This window comes from Phyllobates terribilis, unplaced genomic scaffold (assembly GCF_046119375.1).
Source record: "Phyllobates terribilis strain yellow unplaced genomic scaffold, ASM4611937v1 Scaffold_5__5_contigs__length_657084704, whole genome shotgun sequence".
Classification (NCBI taxonomy): domain Eukaryota; kingdom Metazoa; phylum Chordata; class Amphibia; order Anura; family Dendrobatidae; genus Phyllobates; species Phyllobates terribilis.
Window position 1 is genome coordinate 332,150,388 of NW_027362765.1, and position 24,519 is coordinate 332,174,906.

A 24,519-nucleotide genomic window follows, 5' to 3' on the forward strand; every position below is an offset into this window, starting at 1 on the left:
AATGCCCCTTGGAAAAGACGTGCAAGTCGCAGTAGCTTAACAAGACGGTTTAAATGCCCCTTGGAAGAGTGGTGGAGTTCGCAGTAGCTTAACAAGACGGTTTAAATGCCCCTTGGAAGAGCAGTGGAGGTCGCAGTAGTTTACCAAGACAGTTTAAATGCCCCTTGGAAGAGACGTGCAGGTCGCAGTAGCTTAAAAAGACTGTTTAAATGCACCTTGGAAGAGACGGGCAGGTCGCAGTAGCTTAACAAGACGGTTTAAATGCCCCTTGGAAGAGCGGTGGAGGTCGTAGTAGCTTACCAAGACTGATTAATTGCCCCTAGGTAGAGACGTGCAGGTCGCATCAGCTTAACAAGACGGATTAAATGTCCCTTGGAAGAGACGTGCAGGTCGCAGTAGCTTAACAAGACGGTTTAAATGCCCCTTGGAAGAGACGTGCAGGTCGCAGTAGCTTAACAAGAAGCTTTAAATGCCCCTTGGAAGAGACGAGCAAGTCTCAGTAGCTTAAAATGACGGTTTAAATGAGCCTTGGAAGAGACGTGCAGGTCGCAGTAGATTAACAAGACGGTTTAAATGCCCCTTGGAAGAGACGTGCAGGTCGCAGTAGCTTAACAAGACGGTTTAAATGCCCCTTGGAAGAGACGAGCAAATCGCAGTAGCTTAAAATGATGGTTTAAATGAGCCTCGGAAGAGACGTGCAGGTCGCAGTAGCTTAACAAGATGGTTTAAATGCCCCTTGGAAGACACGAGCAGGTCGCAGTAGCTTAACAAGACGGTTTAAATACCCCTTGGAAGAGCGGAGGAGGTCGCAGTAGCTTAACAAGATGGTTTAAATGCCCCTTGGAAGAGCGGTGGAGGTCGCAGTAGCTTAACAAGACAGTTTAGATGCCCCTTGGAAGAGACGTGCAGGTCGCCGTAGCTTAACAAGACGGTTTAAATGCCCCTTGGAAGAGACGTGCAGGTCGTAGTAGCTTAACAAGACGGTTTAAATGCCCGTTGGAAGAGACATGCAGGTCGCAGTAGCTTAACAAGACGGTTTAAATGCCACTTGGAAGAGCGGTGGAGGTCGCAGTAGCTTAACAAGACAGTTTAAATGCCCCTTGTAAGAAACGTGCAGGTCGCAGTAGCTTGACAAGACGGTTTAAATGCCCCTTGGAAGAGACGTGCAGGTCGCAGTAGCTTAAAAAGACGGTTTAAATGCCCCTTGGAAGAGACATGCAGGTCGCAGCAGCTTAAAAAGACTGTTTAAATGCCCCTTGGAAAAGAAGTGCAGGTCGCAGTGGCTTAACAAGACAGTTTAAATGCCCCTTGGAAGAGACGTGCATGTCGCAGTAGCTTAACAAGACGGTTTATATGCCCCTTGGAAGAGCGGTGGAGGTCGTAGTAGCTTAACAAGACAGTTTTAATGCCCCTTGGAAGAAACGTGCAGGTGGCAGTAGCTTAACAAGATGGTTTAAATGCCCCTTGGAAGAGACGTGCAGGTCGCAGTAGCTTAACACGACGGTTTAAATGCCCCTTGGAAGAGACGTGCAAGTTGCAGTAGCTTAAAAAGACGGTTTAAATGAGCCTTGGAAGAGAGGTGCAGGTCACAGTAGCTTAACAAGACGATTTAAATGCCCCTTGGAAGAGACGTGCAGGTCGCAGTAGCTTAACAAAGCGGTTTAAATACCCCTTGGAAGAGCGGTGGAGGTAGTAGTAGCTTATCAAGACTGATTAAATGCCCCTTGGTAGAGACGTGCAGGTCGCATCAGCTTAACAAAACGGTTTAAATGTCCCTTGGAAGAGACGTGCAAGTCGCAGTAGCTTAACAACACGGTTTACATGCCCCTTGGAAGAGCGGTGGAGGTCGCAGTAGCTTAACAAGATGGTTTAAATGCCCCTTGGAAGAGCGGTGGAGGTCGCAGTAGCTTAACAAGACAGTTTAAATGCCCCTTGTAAGAGATGTGCAGGTCGCAGTAGATTAACAACACGGTTTACATGCCCCTTGGAAGAGCGGTGGAGGTCGCAGTAGCTTAAAAAGACGGTTTAAATGCCCCTTGGAAGAGACGTGCATGTCGCAGAAGCTTAACAAGATGGTTTAAATGGCCATTGGAAGAGCGGTGGAGGTCGCAGTAGCTTAACAAGACAGTTTAATTGCTCCTTGGAAGAGACATGCAGATCGCAGCAGCTTAACAAGACGGTTTAAATTCCCCTTGGAAGAGACGTGCAGGTCGCAGTAGCTTAACAAGACGGTTTAAATGCCCCTTTGAAAAGTGGTGGAGGTTACAGTAGCTTAAAAAGACGGTTTAAATGCCCCTTGGAAGAGACGTGCAAGTCGCAGTAGCTTAAAAAGACGATTTAAATGCCCCTTGGAAGAGACTTGCAGGTCGCAGTAGCTTAACAAAATGGTTTAAATGCCCCATGGAAGAGAAGTACAGGTCGGAGTAGCTTAACAAGACAGTTTTAATGCCCCTTGGAAGAAACGTGCAGGTAACAGTAGCTTAAAATGACAGTTTAAATGCCCCTTGGAAGAGACGTGCAGGTCGCAGTAGCTCAACACGACGGTTTAAATGCCCCTTGGAAGAGACGTGCAAGTCGCAGTAGCTTAAAAAGATGGTTTAAATGAGCCTTGGAAGAGAGGTGCAGGTCGCAGTAGCTTAACAAGACGATTTAAATGCCCCTTGGAAGAGACGTGCAGGTCGCAGTAGCTTAACAAAACGGTTTAAATACCCCTTGCAAGAGACGTGCAGGTCACAGCAGCTTAACAAGACGGTTTAAATGCCCTTTGGAAGAGACGTGCAGGTCGCAGTAGCTTAACAAGACGGTTTAAATGCCCCTTGGAAGAGCGGCGGTGGTCGTAGTAGCTTATCAAGACTGATTAAATGCCCCTTGGTAGAGACGTGCAGGTCGCATCAGCTTAACAAGACGGATTAAATGCCCCTTGGAAGAGACGTGCAGGTCGCAGTAGCTTAACAAAACTGTTTAAATTCCCCTTGGAACTTGGAAGAGTTATGCAGGTCGCAGTAGCATAACAAGATGGTTTAAATGCCCCTTGGAATAGGCTTGCAGGTCGCAGTAGCTTAACAAGACTGTTTAAATTCCCCTTGGAAGAGTTATGCAGGTCGCAGTAGCTTAACAAGATAGTTTAAATGCCCCTTGAAAGAGACGTGCAGGTCGCAGTAGCTTAACAAGACTGTTTAAATGCCCCTTGGAAGAGCGGTGGAGGTCGCAGCAGCTAACAAGACGGTTTAAATGCCCCTTGGAAGAGCAGTGGAGGTCACAGTAGCTTACCAAGACAGTTTAAATGCCCCTTGGAAGAGACATGCAGGTCGCAGTAGCTTAACAAGACTGTTTAAATTCCCCTTGGAAGAGTTATGCAAGTCGCAGTAGCTTAACAAGATGGTTTAAATGCCCCTTGGAAGAGACGTGCAGGTCGCAGCAGCTTAAAAAGACTCTTTAAATGCCCCTTGGAAGAGACGTGCAGGTCGCAGTGGCTTAACAAGACAGTTTAAATGCCCCTTGAAAGAGACATGCAGGTCGCAGTAGCTTAACAAAACGGTTGAAATGCCCCTTGGAAGAGACGTGCAAGTCGCAGTAGCTTAAAAAGACGGTTTAAATGCGCCTTGGAAAAGACGTGCAGGTCGCAGTAGCTTAACAAGACAGTTTAAAGGCCCCTTGGAAGAGACGTACAGGTCGCAGTAGCTAAACAAGATGGCTTAAATGCCCCTTGGAAAAGTGGTGGAGGTTACAGTAGCTTAACAAGACTTGTTAAATGCCCCTTGGAAGAGACGTGCTGGTCTCAGTAGCTTAACAAGACGGTTTAAATGCCCCTTGGAAGAGACGTGCAAGTCGCATTAGATTAACATGACGGTTTAAATGCCCCTTGGAAGAGACATGCAGGTCGCAGTAGCTTAAAAAGACGGTTTAAATGCCCCTTGGAAGAGACATGCAGGTCGCAGCAGCTTAAAAAGACTGTTTAAATGCCCCTTGGAAAAGACGTGCAGGTCGCAGTGGCTTAACAAGACAGTTTAAATGCCCCTTGGAAGAGACGTGCAGGTCGCAGTAGCTTAACAAGACGGTTTAAATGCCCCTTGGAAGAGCGGTGGAGGCCGCAGTAGCTTAACAAGGCAGTTTTAATGCCCCTTGGAAGAAACGTGCAGGTCGCAGTAGCTTAAAAAGACGGTTTAAATACCCCTTGGAAGAGACGTGCAGGTCGCAGTAGCTCAACACGACGGTTTAAATGCCCCTTGGAAGAGACGTGCAAGTCGCAGTAGCTTAAAAATACGGTTTAAATGAGCCTTGGAAGAGAGGTGCAGGTCGCAGTAGCTTAACAAGACGATTTAAATGCCCCTTGGAAGAGTCGTGCAGGTCACAGTAGCTTAACAAAACGGTTTAAATACCCCTTTCAAGAGACGTGCAGGTCACAGTAGCTTAACAAGACGGTTTAAATGCCCCTTGGAAGAGACGTGCAGGTCGCAGTAGCTTAACAAGACGGTTTAAATGCCCTTTGGAAGAGCGGTGGAGGTCGTAGAAGCTTATCAAGACTGATTAAATGCCCCTTGGAAGAGACGTGCAGGTCGCATCAGCTTAACAAGACGGTTTAAATGTCCGTTGGAAGAGATGTGCAGGTCGCAGTAGCTTAACAAGACGGTTTAAATGCCCCTTGGAAGAGACGTGCAGGTCGCAGTAGCTTAACAAGACGGTTTAAATGCCCCTTGGAAGAGACGAGCAAGTCTCAGTAGCTTAAAATGACGGTTTAAATGAGCATTGGAAGAGACGTGCAGGTCGCAGTAGATTAACAAGACGGGTTTAAATGCCCCTTGGAAGAGACGTGCAGGTCGCAGTAGCTTAACAAGACGGTTTAAATGCCCCTTGGAAGAGGCGAGCAAGTCGCAGTAGCTTAAAATGACGGTTTAAATGAGCCTCGGAAGAGACGTGCAGGTCGCAGTAGCTTAACAAGATGGTTTAAATGCCCCTTGGAAGACACGAGCAGGTCGCAGTAGCTTAACAAGAGGGTTTAAATGCCCCTTGGAAGAGCGGTGGAGGTCGCAGTAGCTTAACAAGACAGTTTAGATGCCCCTTGGAAGAGACGTGCAGGTCGCCGTAGCTTAACAAGACGGTTTAAATGCCCCTTGGAAGAGACGTCCAGGTCGCAGTAGCTTAACAAGACGGTTTAAATGCCCCTTGGAAGAAACGTGCAGGTCGCAGTAGCTTAACAAGACGGTTTAAATGCCCCTTGGAAGAGACGTGCAGGTCGCAGTAGCTTAAAAAGACGGTTTAAATGCCCCTTGGAAGAGACGTGCAGGTCGCAGTAGCTTAACAAGACGATTTAAATGCCCCTTGGAAGAGACGTGCAGGTCGCAGTAGCTTAACAAAACGGTTTAAATACCCCTTGCAAGAGAAGTGCAGGTCACAGTAGCTTAACAAAACGGTGTAAATGCCCCTTGGAAGAGACGTGCAGGTCGCAGTAGCTTAACAAGACGGTTTAAATGCCCCTTGGAAGAGCGGTGGAGGTAGTAGTAGCTTATCAAGACTGATTAAATGCCCCTTGGTAGAGACATGCAGGTCGCATCAGCTTAACAAGACGGTTTAAATGTCCCTTGGAAGAGACGTGCAAGTCGCAGTAGCTTAACAAGACGGTTTAAATGCCCCTTGGAAAATCGGTGGAGGTCGCAGTAGATTAACAAGATGGATTAAATGCCCCTTGGAAGAGACGTGCAAGTCGCAGTAGCTTAACAACACGGTTTACATGCCCCTTGGAAGAGTGGTGGAGCTCGCAGTAGCTTAACAAGACGGTTTAAATGCCCCTTGGAAGAGCAGTGGAGGTTGCAGTAGCTTACCAAGACAGTTTAAATGCCCCTTGGAAGAGACGTGCAGGTCGCTGTAGCTTAACAAGACGGTTTAAATGCCCCTTGGAAGAGACGTGCAGGTCGCAGTAGCTTAACAAGACGGTTTAAATGCCCCTTGGAAGAGACGAGCAAGTCGCAGTAGCTTAAAAAGACGGTTTAAATGAGCCTTGGAAGAGACGTGCAGGTCGCAGTAGCTTAACAAGACGGTTTAAATGCCCCTTGGAAGACACGAGCAGGTCGCAGTAGCTTAACAAGAGGGTTTAAATGCCCCTTGGAAGAGCGGTGGAGGTCGCAGTAGCTTAACAAGACAGTTTAGATGCCCCTTGGAAGAGACGTGCAGGTCGCCGTAGCTTAACAAGACGGTTTAAATGCCCCTTGGAAAAGACGTGCAAGTCGCAGTAGCTTAACAAGATGGTTTAAATGCCCCTCGGAAGAGTGGTGGAGCTCGTAGTAGCTTAACAAGACGGTTTAAATGCCCCTTGGAAGAGCAGTGGAGGTCGCAGTAGCTTACCAAGACAGTTTAAATGCCCCTTGGAAGAGACGTGCAGGTCGCAGTAGCTTAAAAAGACGTTTTAAATGCACCTTGGAAGAGACAGGCAGGTCGCAGTAGCTTAACAAGACGGTTGAAATGCCCCATGGAAGACACGAGCAGGTCACAGTAGCTTAACAAGAGGGTTTAAATGCCCCTTGGAAGAGCGGAGGATGTCGCAGTAGCTTAACAAGACAGTTTAAATGCCCCTTGGAAGAGACGTGCAGGTCGCAGTAGCTTAACAAGACGGTTCAAATGCCCCTTGGAAGAGACGTGCAGGTCGCAGTAGCTTAAAAAGACAGTTTAAATGCCGCTTGGAAGAGACATGCAGGTCGCAGCAGCTTAAAAAAACTGTTTAAATGCCCCTTGAAAAAGACGTGCAGGTCGCAGTGGCTTAAGAAGACAGTTTAAATGCCCCTTGGAAGAGACGTGCAGGTCGCAGTAGCTTCACAAGACAGTTTAAATGCCCCTTGGAAGAAACGTGCAGGTCGCAGTAGCTTAAAAAGACGGTTTAAATGCCCCTTGTAAGAGACGTGCAGGTCGCAGTAGCTCAACACGACGCTTTAAATGCCCCTTGGAAGAGACGTGCAAGTCGCAGTATCTTAAAAAGACGGTTTAAATGAGCCTTGGAAGAGAGGTGCAGGTCGCAGTAGCTTAACAAGACGATTTTAATGCCCCTTGGAAGAGACGTGCAGGTCGCAGTAGCTTAACAAAACGGTTTAAATACCCCTTGCAAGAGACGAGCAGGTCACAGTAGCTTAACAAAACGGTTTAAATTCCCCTTGGAAGAGACGTGCAGGTCGCAGTAGCTTAACAAGACGGTTTAAATGCCCCTTGGAAGAGCGGTGGAGGTCGTAGTAGCTTATCAAGACTGATTAAATGTCCCTTGGTAGAGACGTGCAGGTCGCATCAGCTTAACAAGACGGTTTAAATGTCCCTTGGAAGAGACGTGCAGGTCGCAGTAGCTTAACAAGACGGTTTAAATGCCCCTTGGAAGAGACGAGCAAGTCTCAGTAGCTTAAAATGACGGTTTAAATGAGCCTTGGAAGAGACGTGCAGGTCCCAGTAGATAAACAAGATGGTTTAAATGCCCCTTGGAAGAGACGTGCAGGTCGCAGTAGCTTAACAAGACGGTTTAAATGCCCCTTGGAAGAGAAGAGCAAGTCGCAGTAGCTTAAAATGACGGTTTTAATGAGCCTCGGAAGAGACGTGCAGGTCGCAGTATCTTAACAAGACGGTTTAAATGCCCCTTGGAAGACACGAGCAGGCCGCAGTAGCTTAACAAGAGGGTTTAAATGCCCCTTGGAAGAGCAGTGGAGGTCGCAGTAGCTTAACAAGACAGTTTAGATGCCCCTTGGAAGAGACGTGCAGGTCGCCGTAGCTTAACAAGACGGTTTAAATGCCCCTTGGAAGAGACGTGCAGGTCGTAGTAGCTTAACAAGACGGTTTAAATGCCCCTTGGAAAAGACGTGCAAGTCGCAGTAGCTTAACAAGAAGGTTTAAATGCGACTTGGAAGAGACGGGCAGGTCGCAGTAGCTTAACAAGGCGATTTAAATGCCCCATGGAAGACACGAGCAGGTCGCAGTAGCTTAACAAGAGGGTTTAAATTCCCCTTGGAAGAGTGGAGGATGTCGCAGTAGCTTAACAAGACAGTTTAAATGCCCCTTGGACGAGATGTGCAGGTCGCAGTAGCTTAACAAGACGGTTTAAATGCCCCTTGGAAAAGACGTGCAGGTCGCAGTAGCTTAACAAGACGGTTTAAATGCCCCTTGGAAGAGACGTGCAGGTCGCAGTAGCTTAACAAGACGGTTTAAATGCCCCTTGGAAGAGACGAGCAAGTCGCAGTAGCTTAAAAAGACGGTTTAAATGAGCCTTGGAAGAGACGTGCAGGTCGCAGTAGCTTAACAAGACGGTTAAATGCCCCTTGGAAGACACGAGCAGGTCGCAGTAGCTTAACAAGAGGGTTTAAATGCCCCTTGGAAGAGCGGTGGAGGTCACAGTAGCTTAACAAGACAGTTTAGATGCCCCTTGGAAGAGACGTGCAGGTCGCCGTAGATTAACAAGACGGTTTAAATGCCCCTTGGAAGAGACGTGCAGGTCGCAGTAGCTCAACAAGACGGTTTAAATGCCCCTTGGAAAAGACGTGCAAGTCGCAGTAGCTTAACAAGACGGTTTAAATGCCCCTTGGAAGAGTGGTGGAGTTCGCAGTAGCTTAACAAGACGGTTTAAATGCCCCTTGGAAGAGCAGTGGAGGTCGCAGTAGTTTACCAAGACAGTTTAAATGCCCCTTGGAAGAGACGTGCAGGTCGCAGTAGCTTAAAAAGACTGTTTAAATGCACCTTGGAAGAGACGGGCAGGTCGCAGTAGCTTAACAAGACGGTTTAAATGCCCCTTGGAAGAGCGGTGGAGGTCGTAGTAGCTTACCAAGACTGATTAAATGCCCCTAGGTAGAGACGTGCAGGTCGCATCAGCTTAACAAGACGGATTAAATGTCCCTTGGAAGAGACGTGCAGGTCGCAGTAGCTTAACAAGACGGTTTAAATGCCCCTTGGAAGAGACGTGCAGGTCGCAGTAGCTTAACAAGAAGCTTTAAATGCCCCTTGGAAGAGACGAGCAAGTCTCAGTAGCTTAAAATGACGGTTTAAATGAGCCTTGGAAGAGACGTGCAGGTCGCAGTAGATTAACAAGACGGTTTAAATGCCCCTTGGAAGAGACGTGCAGGTCGCAGTAGCTTAACAAGACGGTTTAAATGCCCCTTGGAAGAGACGAGCAAATCGCAGTAGCTTAAAATGATGGTTTAAATGAGCCTCGGAAGAGACGTGCAGGTCGCAGTAGCTTAACAAGATGGTTTAAATGCCCCTTGGAAGACACGAGCAGGTCGCAGTAGCTTAACAAGACGGTTTAAATACCCCTTGGAAGAGCGGAGGAGGTCGCAGTAGCTTAACAAGACGGTTTAAATGCCCCTTGGAAGAGCAGTGGAGGTTGCAGTAGCTTACCAAGACAGTTTAAATGCCCCTTGGAAGAGACGTGCAGGTCGCAGTAGCTTAACAAGACGGTTTAAATGCCCCTTGGAAGAGCCGTGCAGGTCGCAGTAGCTTAACAAGACGGTTTAAATGCCCCTTGGAAGAGACGAGCAAGTCGCAGTAGCTTAAAAAGACGGTTTAAATGAGCCTTGGAAGAGACGTGCAGGTCGCAGTAGCTTAACAAGACGGTTTAAATGCCCCTTGGAAGACACGAGCAGGTCGCAGTAGCTTAACAAGAGGGTTTAAATGCCCCTTGGAAGAGCGGTGGAGGTCGCAGTAGCTTAACAAGACAGTTTAGATGCCCCTTGGAAGAGACGTGCAGGTCGCCGTAGCTTAACAAGACGGTTTAAATGCCCCTTGGAAAAGACGTGCAAGTCGCAGTAGCTTAACAAGATGGTTTAAATGCCCCTCGGAAGAGTGGTGGAGCTCGTAGTAGCTTAACAAGACGGTTTAAATGCCCCTTGGAAGAGCAGTGGAGGTCGCAGTAGCTTACCAAGACAGTTTAAATGCCCCTTGGAAGAGACGTGCAGGTCGCAGTAGCTTAAAAAGACGTTTTAAATGCACCTTGGAAGAGACAGGCAGGTCGCAGTAGCTTAACAAGACGGTTGAAATGCCCCATGGAAGACACGAGCAGGTCACAGTAGCTTAACAAGAGGGTTTAAATGCCCCTTGGAAGAGCGGAGGATGTCGCAGTAGCTTAACAAGACAGTTTAAATGCCCCTTGGAAGAGACGTGCAGGTCGCAGTAGCTTAACAAGACGGTTCAAATGCCCCTTGGAAGAGACGTGCAGGTCGCAGTAGCTTAAAAAGACAGTTTAAATGCCGCTTGGAAGAGACATGCAGGTCGCAGCAGCTTAAAAAAACTGTTTAAATGCCCCTTGAAAAAGACGTGCAGGTCGCAGTGGCTTAAGAAGACAGTTTAAATGCCCCTTGGAAGAGACGTGCAGGTCGCAGTAGCTTCACAAGACGGTTTAAATGCCCCTTGGAAGAAACGTGCAGGTCGCAGTAGCTTAAAAAGACGGTTTAAATGCCCCTTGTAAGAGACGTGCAGGTCGCAGTAGCTCAACACGACGCTTTAAATGCCCCTTGGAAGAGACGTGCAAGTCGCAGTATCTTAAAAAGACGGTTTAAATGAGCCTTGGAAGAGAGGTGCAGGTCGCAGTAGCTTAACAAGACGATTTAAATGCCCCTTGGAAGAGACGTGCAGGTCGCAGTAGCTTAACAAAACGGTTTAAATACCCCTTGCAAGAGACGAGCAGGTCACAGTAGCTTAACAAAACGGTTTAAATTCCCCTTGGAAGAGACGTGCAGGTCGCAGTAGCTTAACAAGACGGTTTAAATGCCCCTTGGAAGAGCGGTGGAGGTCGTAGTAGCTTATCAAGACTGATTAAATGTCCCTTGGTAGAGACGTGCAGGTCGCATCAGCTTAACAAGACGGTTTAAATGCCCCTTGGAAGAGACGTGCAGGTCGCAGTAGCTTAACAAGACGGTTTAAATGCCCCTTGGAAGAGAAGAGCAAGTCGCAGTAGCTTAAAATGACGGTTTTAATGAGCCTCGGAAGAGACGTGCAGGTCGCAGTAGCTTAACAAGACGGTTTAAATGCCCCTTGGAAGACACGAGCAGGCCGCAGTAGCTTAACAAGAGGGTTTAAATGCCCCTTGGAAGAGCGGTGGAGGTCGCAGTAGCTTAACAAGACAGTTTAGATGCCCCTTGGAAGAGACGTGCAGGTCGCCGTAGCTTAACAAGACGGTTTAAATGCCCCTTGGAAGAGACGTGCAGGTCGTAGTAGCTTAACAAGACGGTTTAAATGCCCCTTGGAAAAGACGTGCAAGTCGCAGTAGCTTAACAAGACGGTTTAAATGCGACTTGGAAGAGACGGGCAGGTCGCAGTAGCTTAACAAGACGATTTAAATGCCCCATGGAAGACACGAGCAGGTCGCAGTAGCTTAACAAGAGGGTTTAAATTCCCCTTGGAAGAGCGGAGGATGTCGCAGTAGCTTAACAAGACAGTTTAAATGCCCCTTGGAAGAGATGTGCAGGTCGCAGTAGCTTAACAAGACGGTTTAAATGCCCCTTGGAAAAGACGTGCAGGTCGCAGTAGCTTAACAAGACGGTTTAAATGCCCCTTGGAAGAGACGTGCAGGTCGCAGTAGCTTAACAAGACGGTTTAAATGCCCCTTGGAAGAGACGAGCAAGTCGCAGTAGCTTAAAAAGACGGTTTAAATGAGCCTTGGAAGAGACGTGCAGGTCGCAGTAGCTTAACAAGACGGTTAAATGCCCCTTGGAAGACACGAGCAGGTCGCAGTAGCTTAACAAGAGGGTTTAAATGCCCCTTGGAAGAGCGGTGGAGGTCGCAGTAGCTTAACAAGACAGTTTAGATGCCCCTTGGAAGAGACGTGCAGGTCGCCGTAGATTAACAAGACGGTTTAAATGCCCCTTGGAAGAGACGTGCAGGTCGCAGTAGCTCAACAAGACGGTTTAAATGCCCCTTGGAAAAGACGTGCAAGTCGCAGTAGCTTAACAAGACGGTTTAAATGCCCCTTGGAAGAGTGGTGGAGTTCGCAGTAGCTTAACAAGACGGTTTAAATGCCCCTTGGAAGAGCAGTGGAGGTCGCAGTAGTTTACCAAGACAGTTTAAATGCCCCTTGGAAGAGACGTGCAGGTCGCAGTAGCTTAAAAAGACTGTTTAAATGCACCTTGGAAGAGACGGGCAGGTCGCAGTAGCTTAACAAGACGGTTTAAATGCCCCTTGGAAGAGCGGTGGAGGTCGTAGTAGCTTACCAAGACTGATTAATTGCCCCTAGGTAGAGACGTGCAGGTCGCATCAGCTTAACAAGACGGATTAAATGTCCCTTGGAAGAGACGTGCAGGTCGCAGTAGCTTAACAAGACGGTTTAAATGCCCCTTGGAAGAGACGTGCAGGTCGCAGTAGCTTAACAAGAAGCTTTAAATGCCCCTTGGAAGAGACGAGCAAGTCTCAGTAGCTTAAAATGACGGTTTAAATGAGCCTTGGAAGAGACGTGCAGGTCGCAGTAGATTAACAAGACGGTTTAAATGCCCCTTGGAAGAGACGTGCAGGTCGCAGTAGCTTAACAAGACGGTTTAAATGCCCCTTGGAAGAGACGAGCAAATCGCAGTAGCTTAAAATGATGGTTTAAATGAGCCTCGGAAGAGACGTGCAGGTCGCAGTAGCTTAACAAGATGGTTTAAATGCCCCTTGGAAGACACGAGCAGGTCGCAGTAGCTTAACAAGACGGTTTAAATACCCCTTGGAAGAGCGGAGGAGGTCGCAGTAGGTTAACAAGATGGTTTAAATGCCCCTTGGAAGAGCGGTGGAGGTCGCAGTAGCTTAACAAGACAGTTTAGATGCCCCTTGGAAGAGACGTGCAGGTCGCCGTAGCTTAACAAGACGGTTTAAATGCCCCTTGGAAGAGACGTGCAGGTCGTAGTAGCTTAACAAGACGGTTTAAATGCCCGTTGGAAGAGACATGCAGGTCGCAGTAGCTTAACAAGACGGTTTAAATGCCACTTGGAAGAGCGGTGGAGGTCGCAGTAGCTTAACAAGACAGTTTAAATGCCCCTTGGAAGAAACGTGCAGGTCGCAGTAGCTTGACAAGACGGTTTAAATGCCCCTTGGAAGAGACGTGCAGGTCGCAGTAGCTTAAAAAGACGGTTTAAATGCCCCTTGGAAGAGACATGCAGGTCGCAGCAGCTTAAAAAGACTGTTTAAATGCCCCTTGGAAAAGAAGTGCAGGTCGCAGTGGCTTAACAAGACAGTTTAAATGCCCCTTGGAAGAGACGTGCATGTCGCAGTAGCTTAACAAGACGGTTTATATGCCCCTTGGAAGAGCGGTGGAGGTCGTAGTAGCTTAACAAGACAGTTTTAATGCCCCTTGGAAGAAACGTGCAGGTGGCAGTAGCTTAACAAGATGGTTTAAATGCCCCTTGGAAGAGACGTGCAGGTCGCAGTAGCTTAACACGACGGTTTAAATGCCCCTTGGAAGAGACGTGCAAGTTGCAGTAGCTTAAAAAGACGGTTTAAATGAGCCTTGGAAGAGAGGTGCAGGTCACAGTAGCTTAACAAGACGATTTAAATGCCCCTTGGAAGAGACGTGCAGGTCGCAGTAGCTTAACAAAGCGGTTTAAATACCCCTTGGAAGAGCGGTGGAGGTAGTAGTAGCTTATCAAGACTGATTAAATGCCCCTTGGTAGAGACGTGCAGGTCGCATCAGCTTAACAAAACGGTTTAAATGTCCCTTGGAAGAGACGTGCAAGTCGCAGTAGCTTAACAACACGGTTTACATGCCCCTTGGAAGAGCGGTGGAGGTCGCAGTAGCTTAACAAGATGGTTTAAATGCCCCTTGGAAGAGCGGTGGAGGTCGCAGTAGCTTAACAAGACAGTTTAAATGCCCCTTGTAAGAGATGTGCAGGTCGCAGTAGATTAACAACACGGTTTACATGCCCCTTGGAAGAGCGGTGGAGGTCGCAGTAGCTTAAAAAGACGGTTTAAATGCCCCTTGGAAGAGACGTGCATGTCGCAGAAGCTTAACAAGATGGTTTAAATGGCCATTGGAAGAGCGGTGGAGGTCGCAGTAGCTTAACAAGACAGTTTAATTGCTCCTTGGAAGAGACATGCAGATCGCAGCAGCTTAACAAGACGGTTTAAATTCCCCTTGGAAGAGACGTGCAGGTCGCAGTAGCTTAACAAGACGGTTTAAATGCCCCTTTGAAAAGTGGTGGAGGTTACAGTAGCTTAAAAAGACGGTTTAAATGCCCCTTGGAAGAGACGTGCAAGTCGCAGTAGCTTAAAAAGACGATTTAAATGCCCCTTGGAAGAGACTTGCAGGTCGCAGTAGCTTAACAAAATGGTTTAAATGCCCCATGGAAGAGAAGTACAGGTCGCAGTAGCTTAACAAGACAGTTTTAATGCCCCTTGGAAGAAACGTGCAGGTAACAGTAGCTTAAAATGACAGTTTAAATGCCCCTTGGAAGAGACGTGCAGGTCGCAGTAGCTCAACACGACGGTTTAAATGCCCCTTGGAAGAGACGTGCAAGTCGCAGTAGCTTAAAAAGATGGTTTAAATGAGCCTTGGAAGAGAGGTGCAGGTCGCAGTAGCTTAACAAGACGATTTAAATGCCCCTTGGAAGAGACGTGCAGGTCGCAGTAGCTTAACAAAACGGTTTAAATACCCCTTGCAAGAGACGTGCAGGTCACAGCAGCTTAACAAGACGGTTTAAATGCCCTTTGGAAGAGACGTGCAGGTCGCAGTAGCTTAACAAGACGGTTTAAATGCCCCTTGGAAGAGCGGCGGAGGTCGTAGTAGCTTATCAAGACTGATTAAATGCCCCTTGGTAGAGACGTGCAGGTCGCATCAGCTTAACAAGACGGATTAAATGTCCCTTGGAAGAGACGTGCAGGTCGCAGTAGCTTAACAAAACTGTTTAAATTCCCCTTGGAACTTGGAAGAGATATGCAGGTCGCAGTAGCATAACAAGATGGTTTAAATGCCCCTTGGAATAGGCTTGCAGGTCGCAGTAGCTTAACAAGACTGTTTAAATTCCCCTTGGAAGAGTTATGCAGGTCGCAGTAGCTTAACGAGATAGTTTAAATGCCCCTTGAAAGAGACGTGCAGGTCGCAGTAGCTTAACAAGACTGTTTAAATGCCCCTTGGAAGAGCGGTGGAGGTCGCAGCAGCTTAACAAGACGGTTTAAATGCCCCTTGGAAGAGCAGTGGAGGTCACAGTAGCTTACCAAGACAGTTTAAATGCCCCTTGGAAGAGACATGCAGGTCGCAGTAGCTTAACAAGACTGTTTAAATTCCCCTTGGAAGAGTTATGCAAGTCGCAGTAGCTTAACAAGATGGTTTAAATGCCCCTTGGAAGAGACGTGCAGGTCGCAGCAGCTTAAAAAGACTCTTTAAATGCCCCTTGGAAGAGACGTGCAGGTCGCAGTGGCTTAACAAGACAGTTTAAATGCCCCTTGAAAGAGACATGCAGGTCGCAGTAGCTTAACAAAACGGTTGAAATGCCCCTTGGAAGAGACGTGCAAGTCGCAGTAGCTTAAAAAGACGGTTTAAATGCGCCTTGGAAAAGACGTGCAGGTCGCAGTAGCTTAACAAGACAGTTTAAAGGCCCCTTGGAAGAGACGTACAGGTCGCAGTAGCTAAACAAGATGGCTTAAATGCCCCTTGGAAAAGTGGTGGAGGTTACAGTAGCTTAACAAGACTTGTTAAATGCCCCTTGGAAGAGACGTGCTGGTCTCAGTAGCTTAACAAGACGGTTTAAATGCCCCTTGGAAGAGACGTGCAAGTCGCATTAGATTAACATGACGGTTTAAATGCCCCTTGGAAGAGACATGCAGGTCGCAGTAGCTTAAAAAGACGGTTTAAATGCCCCTTGGAAGAGACATGCAGGTCGCAGCAGCTTAAAAAGACTGTTTAAATGCCCCTTGGAAAAGACGTGCAGGTCGCAGTGGCTTAACAAGACAGTTTAAATGCCCCTTGGAAGAGACGTGCAGGTCGCAGTAGCTTAACAAGACGGTTTAAATGCCCCTTGGAAGAGCGGTGGAGGCCGCAGTAGCTTAACAAGGCAGTTTTAATGCCCCTTGGAAGAAACGTGCAGGTCGCAGTAGCTTAAAAAGACGGTTTAAATACCCCTTGGAAGAGACGTGCAGGTCGCAGTAGCTCAACACGACGGTTTAAATGCCCCTTGGAAGAGACGTGCAAGTCGCAGTAGCTTAAAAATACGGTTTAAATGAGCCTTGGAAGAGAGGTGCAGGTCGCAGTAGCTTAACAAGACGATTTAAATGCCCCTTGGAAGAGTCGTGCAGATCGCAGTAGCTTAACAAAACGGTTTAAATACCCCTTTCAAGAGACGTGCAGGTCACAGTAGCTTAACAAGACGGTTTAAATGCCCCTTGGAAGAGACGTGCAGGTCGCAGTAGCTTAACAAGACGGTTTAAATGCCCTTTGGAAGAGCGGTGGAGGTCGTAGAAGCTTATCAAGACTGATTAAATGCCCCTTGGAAGAGACGTGCAGGTCGCATCAGCTTAACAAGACGGTTTAAATGTCCGTTGGAAGAGATGTGCAGGTCGCAGTAGCTTAACAAGACGGTTTAAATGCCCCTTGGAAGAGACGTGCAGGTCGCAGTAGCTTAACAAGACGGTTTAAATGCCCCTTGGAAGAGACGAGCAAGTCTCAGTAGCTTAAAATGACGGTTTAAATGAGCATTGGAAGAGACGTGCAGGTCGCAGTAGATTAACAAGACGGTTTAAATGCCCCTTGGAAGAGACGTGCAGGTCGCAGTAGCTTAACAAGACGGTTTAAATGCCCCTTGGAAGAGGCGAGCAAGTCGCAGTAGCTTAAAATGACGGTTTAAATGAGCCTCGGAACAGACGTGCAGGTCGCAGTAGCTTAACAAGATGGTTTAAATGCCCCTTGGAAGACACGAGCAGGTCGCAGTAGCTTAACAAGAGGGTTTAAATGCCCCTTGGAAGAGCGGTGGAGGTCGCAGTAGCTTAACAAGACAGTTTAGATGCCCCTTGGAAGAGACGTGCAGGTCGCCGTAGCTTAACAAGACGGTTTAAATGCCCCTTGGAAGAGACGTCCAGGTCGCAGTAGCTTAACAAGACGGTTTAAATGCCCCTTGGAAGAAACGTGCAGGTCGCGGTAGCTTAACAAGACGGTTTAAATGCCCCTTGGAAGAGACGTGCAGGTCGCAGTAGCTTAAAAAGACGGTTTAAATGCCCCTTGGAAGAGACGTGCAGGTCGCAGTAGCTTAACAAGACGATTTAAATGCCCCTTGGAAGAGACGTGCAGGTCGCAGTAGCTTAACAAAACGGTTTAAATACCCCTTGCAAGAGAAGTGCAGGTCACAGTAGCTTAACAAAACGGTGTAAATGCCCCTTGGAAGAGACGTGCAGGTCGCAGTAGCTTAACAAGACGGTTTAAATGCCCCTTGGAAGAGCGGTGGAGGTAGTAGTAGCTTATCAAGACTGATTAAATGCCCCTTGGTAGAGACATGCAGGTCGCATCAGCTTAACAAGACGGTTTAAATGTCCCTTGGAAGAGACGTGCAAGTCGCAGTAGCTTAACAAGACGGTTTAAATGCCCCTTGGAAAATCGGTGGAGGTCGCAGTAGATTAACAAGATGGATTAAATGCCCCTTGGAAGAGACGTGCAAGTCGCAGTAGCTTAACAACACGGTTTACATGCCCCTTGGAAGAGCGGTGGAGGTCGCAGTAGCTTAACAAGACAGTTTAAATGCCCCTTGGAAGAGCGGTGGAGGTCGCAGTAGCTTAACAAGACAGTTTAAACGCCCCTTGGAAGAAACGTGCAGGTCGCAGTAGCTTAACAAGACGGTTTAAATGCCCCTTGGAAGAGACGTGCAGGTCGCAGTACCTTAAAAAGACGGTTTAAATGCCCCTTGGAAGAGACATGCAGGTCGCAGCAGCTTAAAAAGACTGTTTAAATGCCCATTGGAAAAGACCTGCAGGTCGCAGTGGCTTAACAAGACAGTTTAAATGCCCCGTGGAAGAGACGTGCAGGTCGCAGTAGCTTAACAAAACGGTTTAAATGCCCGTTGGAAGAGCGGTCGAGGTCGTAGTAGCTTAACAAGACAGTTTTAATGCCCCTTGGAAGAAACGTGCAGGTCGCAGTAGCTTAAAAAGACGGTTTAAATGCCCCTTGGAAGAGACGTGCAGGTCGCAGTAGCTTAACACGACGGTTTAAATGCCCCTTGGAAGAGACGTGCAAGTCGCAGTAGCTTAAAAAAACGGTTTAAATGAGCCTTGGAAGAGAGGTGCAGGTCGCAGTAGCTTAACAAGACGATTTAAATGCCCCTTGGAAGAGACGTGCAGGTCGCAGTAGCTTAACAAAACGGTTTAAATACCCCTTGCAAGAGACGTGCAGGTCACAGTAGCTTAACAAGACGGTTTAAATGCCCCTTGGAAGAGACGTGCAGGTCACAGTAGCTTAACAAGACGGTTTAAATGCCCCTTGGAAGAGCGGTGGAGGTAGTAGTAGCTTATCAAGACTGATTAAATGCCCCTTGATAGAGACGTGCAGGTCGCATCAGCTTAACAAGACGGTTTAAATGTCCATTGGAAGAGACGTGCAAGTCGCAGTAGCTTAACAAGACGGTTTAAATGCCCCTTGGAAAATCGGTGGAGGTCGCAGTAGATTAACAACACGGTTTACATGCCTCTTGGAAGAGCGGTGGAGGTCGCAGTAGCTTAACAAGATGGTTTAAATGCCCCTTGGAGGAGCGGGGGAGGTCGCAGTAGCTTAAAAAGACGGTTTAAATGCCCCTTGAAAGAGACGTGCAGGTCGCAGTAGCTTAACAAGACGATTTAAATGCCCCTTGGAAGAGACGTGCAGGTCGCAGTAGCTTAACAAAACGGTTTAAATACCCTTGCAAGAGATGTACAGGTCACAGTAGCTTAGCAAGACGGTTTAAATGCCCCTTGGAAGAGACGTGCAGGTCACAGTAGCTTAACAAGACGGTTTAAATGCCCCTTGGAAGAGCGGTGGAGGTAGCAGTAGCTTATCAAGACTGATTAAATGCCCCTTGATAGAGACGTGCAGGTCGCATCAGCTTAACAAGACGGTTTAAATGTCCCTTGGAAGAGACGTGCAAGTCGCAGTAGTTTAACAAAACGGTTTAAATGTCCCTTGGAAAATCGGTGGAGGTCGCAGTAGCTTAACAACACGGTTTACATGCCCCTTGGAAGAGCGGTGGAGGTCGCAGTAGCTTAACAAGATGGTTTAAATGCCCCTTGGAAGAGCGGTGGAGGTCGCAGTAGCTTAACAAGACAGTTTAAATGCCCCTTGGAAGAGATGTGCAGGTCGTAGTAGATTAACAACACGGTTTACATGCCTCTTGGAAGAGCGGTGGAGGTCGCAGTAGCTTAACAATATGGTTTAAATGCCCCTTGGAGGAGCGGGGGAGGTCGCAGTAGCTTAAAAAGACGGTTTAAATGCCCCTTGAAAGAGACGTGCAGGTCGCAGAAGCTTAACAAGATGGTTTAAATGCCCCTTGGAAGAGCGGTGGAGGTCGCAGTAGCTTAACAAGACAGTTTAATTGCCCCTTGGAAGAGACATGCAGGTCGCAGCAGCTTAACAAGACGGTTTAAGTGCCCCTTGGAAGAGACGTGCAGGTCGCAGTAGCTTAACAAGACGGTTTAAATGCCCCTTTGAATAGTGGTGGAGGTTACAGTAGCTTAACAAGACGGTTAAAATGCCCCTTGGAAGAGACGTGCAAGTCGCAGTAGCTTAAAAAGATGATTTAAATGCCCCTTGGAAGAGACGTGCAGGTCGCAGTAGCTTAACAAAATGGTTTAAATGCCCCATGGAAGAGAAGTACAGGTCGCAGTATCTTAACAAGACGGTTTAAATGCCTCTTGGAAAAGTGGTGGAGGTCGCAATAGCTTAACAAGACGGTTTAAATGCCCCTTGGAAGAGACGTGCAAGTCGCAGTAGCTTAACTAGATGGTTTAAATGCCCGTTGGATGAGACGTGCAGGTCGCAGTAGCTTAACAATACGGTTTAAATGCCCCTTGGAAAATCGGTGGAGGTCGCAGTAGATTAACAAGATGGATTAAATGCCCTTTGGAAGAGACGTGCAAGTCGCAGTAGCTTAACAACACGGTTTACATGCCCCTTGGAAGAGCGGTGGAGGTCGCAGTAGCTTAACAAGACATTTTAAATGCCCCTTGGAAGAGATGTGCAGGTCATAGTAGATTAACAACACGGTTTACATGCCCCTTTGAAGAGCGGTGGAGGTCGCAGTAGCTTAACAAGATGGTTTAAATGCCCCTTGGAGGAGCGGTGGAGGCCGCAGTAGCTTAAAAAGACGGTTTAAATGCCCCTAGGAAGAGACGTGCAGGTCGCAGAAGCTTAACAAGATGGTTTAAATGCCCCTTGGAAGAGCGGTGGAGGTCGCAGTAGCTTAACAAGACAGTTTAATTGCCCCTTGGAAGAGATATGCAGGTCGCAGCAGCTTAACAAGACGGTTTAAATACCCCTTGGAAGAGACGTGCAGGTCGCAGTAGCTTAACAAGACGGTTTAAATGCCCCTTGGAAGAGACGTGCAAGTCGCAGTAGCTTAAAAAGACGATTTAAATGCCCCTTGGAAGAGACGTGCAGGTCGCAGTAGCTTAACAAAATGGTTTAAATGCCCCATGGAAGAGAAGTGCAGGTCGCAGTAGCTTAACAAGATGGTTTAAATGCCCCTTGGAAAAGTGGTGGAGGTCGCAGTAGCTTAACAAGACGGTTTAAATGCCCCTTGGAAGAGACATGCAAGTCGCAGTAGCTTAACAAGATGGTTTAAATGCCCGTTGGAAGAGACGTGCAGGTCGCAGCAGCTAAAAAAGACGGTTTAAATGCCCCTTGGAAGAGAAGTGTAGGTCGCAGTAGCTTAACGAGACGGTTTAAATGTCCCTTGGAAGAGATGTGCAGGTCGCAGTAGCTTAACAAAATGGTTTAAATGCCCCATGGAAGAGAAGTGCAGGTCGCAGTAGCTTAACAAGACGGTTTAAATGCCCCTTGGAAAAGTGGTGGAGGTCGCAGTAGCTTAACAAGACGGTTTAAATGCCCCTTGGAAGAGACGTGCAGGTCGCAGTAGCTTAACAAAACGGTTTAAATGCCACTTGGAAGAGCGGTGGAGGTCGCAGTAGCTTAACAAGACAGTTTAAATGCCTCTTGGAAGAGACGTGCAGGTCGCAGTAGCTTAATAAGACGGTTTAAATGCCCCTTGGAAGAGACGTGCAGGTCGCAGTAGCTTAACAAGACTGTTTAAATCCCCCTTGGAACTTGGAAGAGTTATGCAGGTCGCAGTAGCTTAACAAGATGGTTTAAATGCCCCTTGGAATAGGCTTGCAGGTCGCAGTAGCTTAACAAGACTGTTTAAATCCCCCTTGGAAGAGTTATGCAGGTCGCAGTAGCTTAACAAGATGGTTTCAATGCCCCTTGGAAGAGACGTGCAGGTCGCAGTAGCTTAACAAGACTGTTTAAATCCCCCTTGGAAGAGTTATGCAGGTCGCAGTAGCTTAACAAGACGGTTTAAATACCCCTTGGAAGAGCAGTGGAGGTCACAGTAGCTTACCAAGAAAGTTTAAATGCCCCTTGGTAGAGACGTGCAGGTCGCAGTAGCTTAACAAGACGGTTTAAATGCCCCTTGGAAGAGAAGTGCAGGTCGCAGTAGCAACAAGACGGTTTAAATGCCCCTTGGAAGAGACGAGCAAGTCGCAGTAGCTTAAAAAGACGATTTAAATGAGCCTTGGAAGAGACAGGGAGGTCACAGTAGCTTAACAAGACGGTTTAAATGCCCCTTGGAAGACACGAGAAGGTCGCAGTAGCTTAACAAGAGGGTTTAAATGCCCCGTGGAAGAGCGGTGGAGGTCGCAGTAGATCAACAAGATGGATTAAATGCCCCTTGGAAGAGATGTGCAGGTCGCAGTAGCTTAACAAGATGGTTTAAATGCGCCTTGGAATAGGCTTGCAGGTCGCAGTAGCATACCAAAACGGTTTAAATGCCCCTTGGAAGAGACGTGCAGGTCGCAGAAGCTTAACAAGATGGTTTAAATGCCCCTTGGAAGAGCGGTGGAGGTCGCAGTAGCATAACAAGATGGTTTAAATGCCCCTTGGAAGAGACATGCAGGTCGCAGCAGCTTAAAAAGACTCTTTAAATGCCCCTTGGAAGAGACGTGCAGGTCGCAGTGGCTTAGCAAGACAGTTTAAATGCCCATTGAAAGAGACATGCAGGTCGCAGTAGCTTAACAAGACGGTTGAAATGCCCCTTGGAAGAGACGTGCAGGTGGCAGTAGCTTAACAAGACGGTTTAAATGCCCCTTGGAAAAATTGTGGAGGTTAAAGTAGCTTAACAAGACGGTTTAAATGCCCCTTGGAAGAGACGTGCAGGTCGCTGTAGCTTAAAAAGACGGTTTAAATGCGCCTTGTAAAAGACGTACAGGTCCCAGTAGCTTAACAAGACGGTTTAAATGCCCCTTGGAAGACAAGAGCAGGTCGCAGTAGCTTAACAAGAGGGTATAAATGCTCCTTGGAAGAGCGGTGGAGGGTACAGTAGCTTAACAAGATGGTTTAAATGCCCCTTGGAAGAGACGTGCAAGTCGCAGTAGCTTAAAAAGACGGTTTAAATGCGCCTTGGAAAAGACGTGCAGGTCGCAGTAGCTTAACAAGACAGTTTAAAGGCCCCTTGGAACTTGGAAGAGTTATGCAGGTCGCAGTAGCTTAACAAGATGGTTTAAATGCCCCTTGGAATAGGCTTGCAGGTCACAGTAGATTAACAAGACTGTTTAAATCCCCCTTGGAAGAGTTATGCAGGTCGCAGTAGCTTAACAAGATGGTTTAAATGCCCCTTGGAAGAGACGTGCAGGTCGCAGTAGCTTAACAAGACGGTTTAAATGCCCCTTGGAAGAGACGTGCTGGTCTCAGTAGCTTAACAAGACGGTTTAAATGCCCCTTGGAAGAGACGTGCAAGTGGCAGTAGATTAACATGACGGTTTAAATGCCCCTTGGTAGAGACGTGCAGGTCGCAGTAGCTAAACAAGACGGTTTAAATGCCCCTTGGAAGAGCAGTGAAGGTCGCAATAGCTTAATAAGTCGATTTAATTGCCCATTGGTAGAGACATGCAGGTCACAGTAGCTTAATAAGATGGTTTAAATGAAACTTGGAAGAGACGTGCAGGTCGCAGTAGCTTAACAAGATGGTTTAAATACCCCTTGCAAGAGACGTGCACGTCGCAGTAGCTTAACAAGACGGTTTAAATGCCCCTTGGAAGAGCGGTGGAGGTCGTAGTAGCTTAACAAAACGGATTAAATGCCCCTTGGAGGAGACGTGCAGGTCGCAGCAGCTTAACAAGATTGTTTAAAGGCCCCTTGGAAGAGACGTGCAGGTCGCAGTAGCTTAACAAGATGGTTTAAATGCCCCTTGGTAGAGACATGCAGGTCGCAGTAGCTTAACAAGACGATTTTAATGCCCCATTGAAGAGACGTGCAGGTCGCAGTAGCTTAACTAGACGGTTTAAATGCCCCTTGGAAGAGGCATGCAAGTCGCAGTAGCTTAACAAGATGATTTAAATGCCCCTTGGAAGAGACGTGCAGGTCGCAGTAGCTTAACAAGACGGTTTAAATGCCCCTTGGAAGAGACCTGCCGGTCGCAGTAGCTTAACAAGACGGTTGAAATGCCCCTTGGAAGAGAGGTGGAGGTCGCAGTAGCTTAAAAAGACAGTTTAAATGCCCCCTGGAAGAGATGTGCAGGTCGCAGTAGCGTAACAAGACTGTTTAAATGCCCCTTGGAAGAGACGTGCAGGTCGCAGTAGCTTAACAAGACGGTTTAAATGCCCCTTGGAAGAGGCATGCAAGTCGCAGTAGCTTAACAAGATGATTTAAATGCCCCTTGGAAGAGACGTGCAGGTTGCAGAAGCTTAACAAGACGGTTTACATGCCCCTTGGAAGAGACGTGCAGGTCGCAGTAGCTTAACAAGACGGTTGAAATGCCCCTTGGAAGAGAGGTGGAGGTCGCAGTAGCTTAACAAGACAGTTTAAATGCCCCTTGGAAGAGATGTGCAGGTCGCAGTAGCTTAACAAGACTGTTTAAATGCCCCTTGGAAGAGACGTCCAGGTCGCAGTAGCTTAACAAGACTGTTTAAATGCCCCTTGGAAGAGAAGTGCAGGTCGCAGTAGCTTAACAAGACGGTTTAAATGCACCTTGGAAGACACATGCAGGTCGCAGTAGCTTAACAAGACGCTATAAATGCCCCTTGGAAGAGGCTTGCAGGTCGCAGTAGCTTAATAAGACGGTTTAAATGTTCCTTAGAAGAGACGTGCAGGTCGCAGTAGCTGAACAAGACGGTTTAAATGCCCCTTGGTAGAGACATGCAGGTCGCAGTAGCTTAACAAGACGGTTTAAATGCCCCTTGGAAGAGACGTGCAGTTCGCAGTAGCTTAACAAGACAGTTTAAATACCGCTTGGAAAAGTGGTGGAGATTACAGTAGCTTAACAAGACGGTTTAAATGGCCCTTGGAAGAGACGTGCTGGTCGCAGTAGCTTAACAAAATGGTTTAAATGCCCCTTGGTAGAGACATGCAGGTCACAGTAGCTTAACAAGACGGTTTAAATG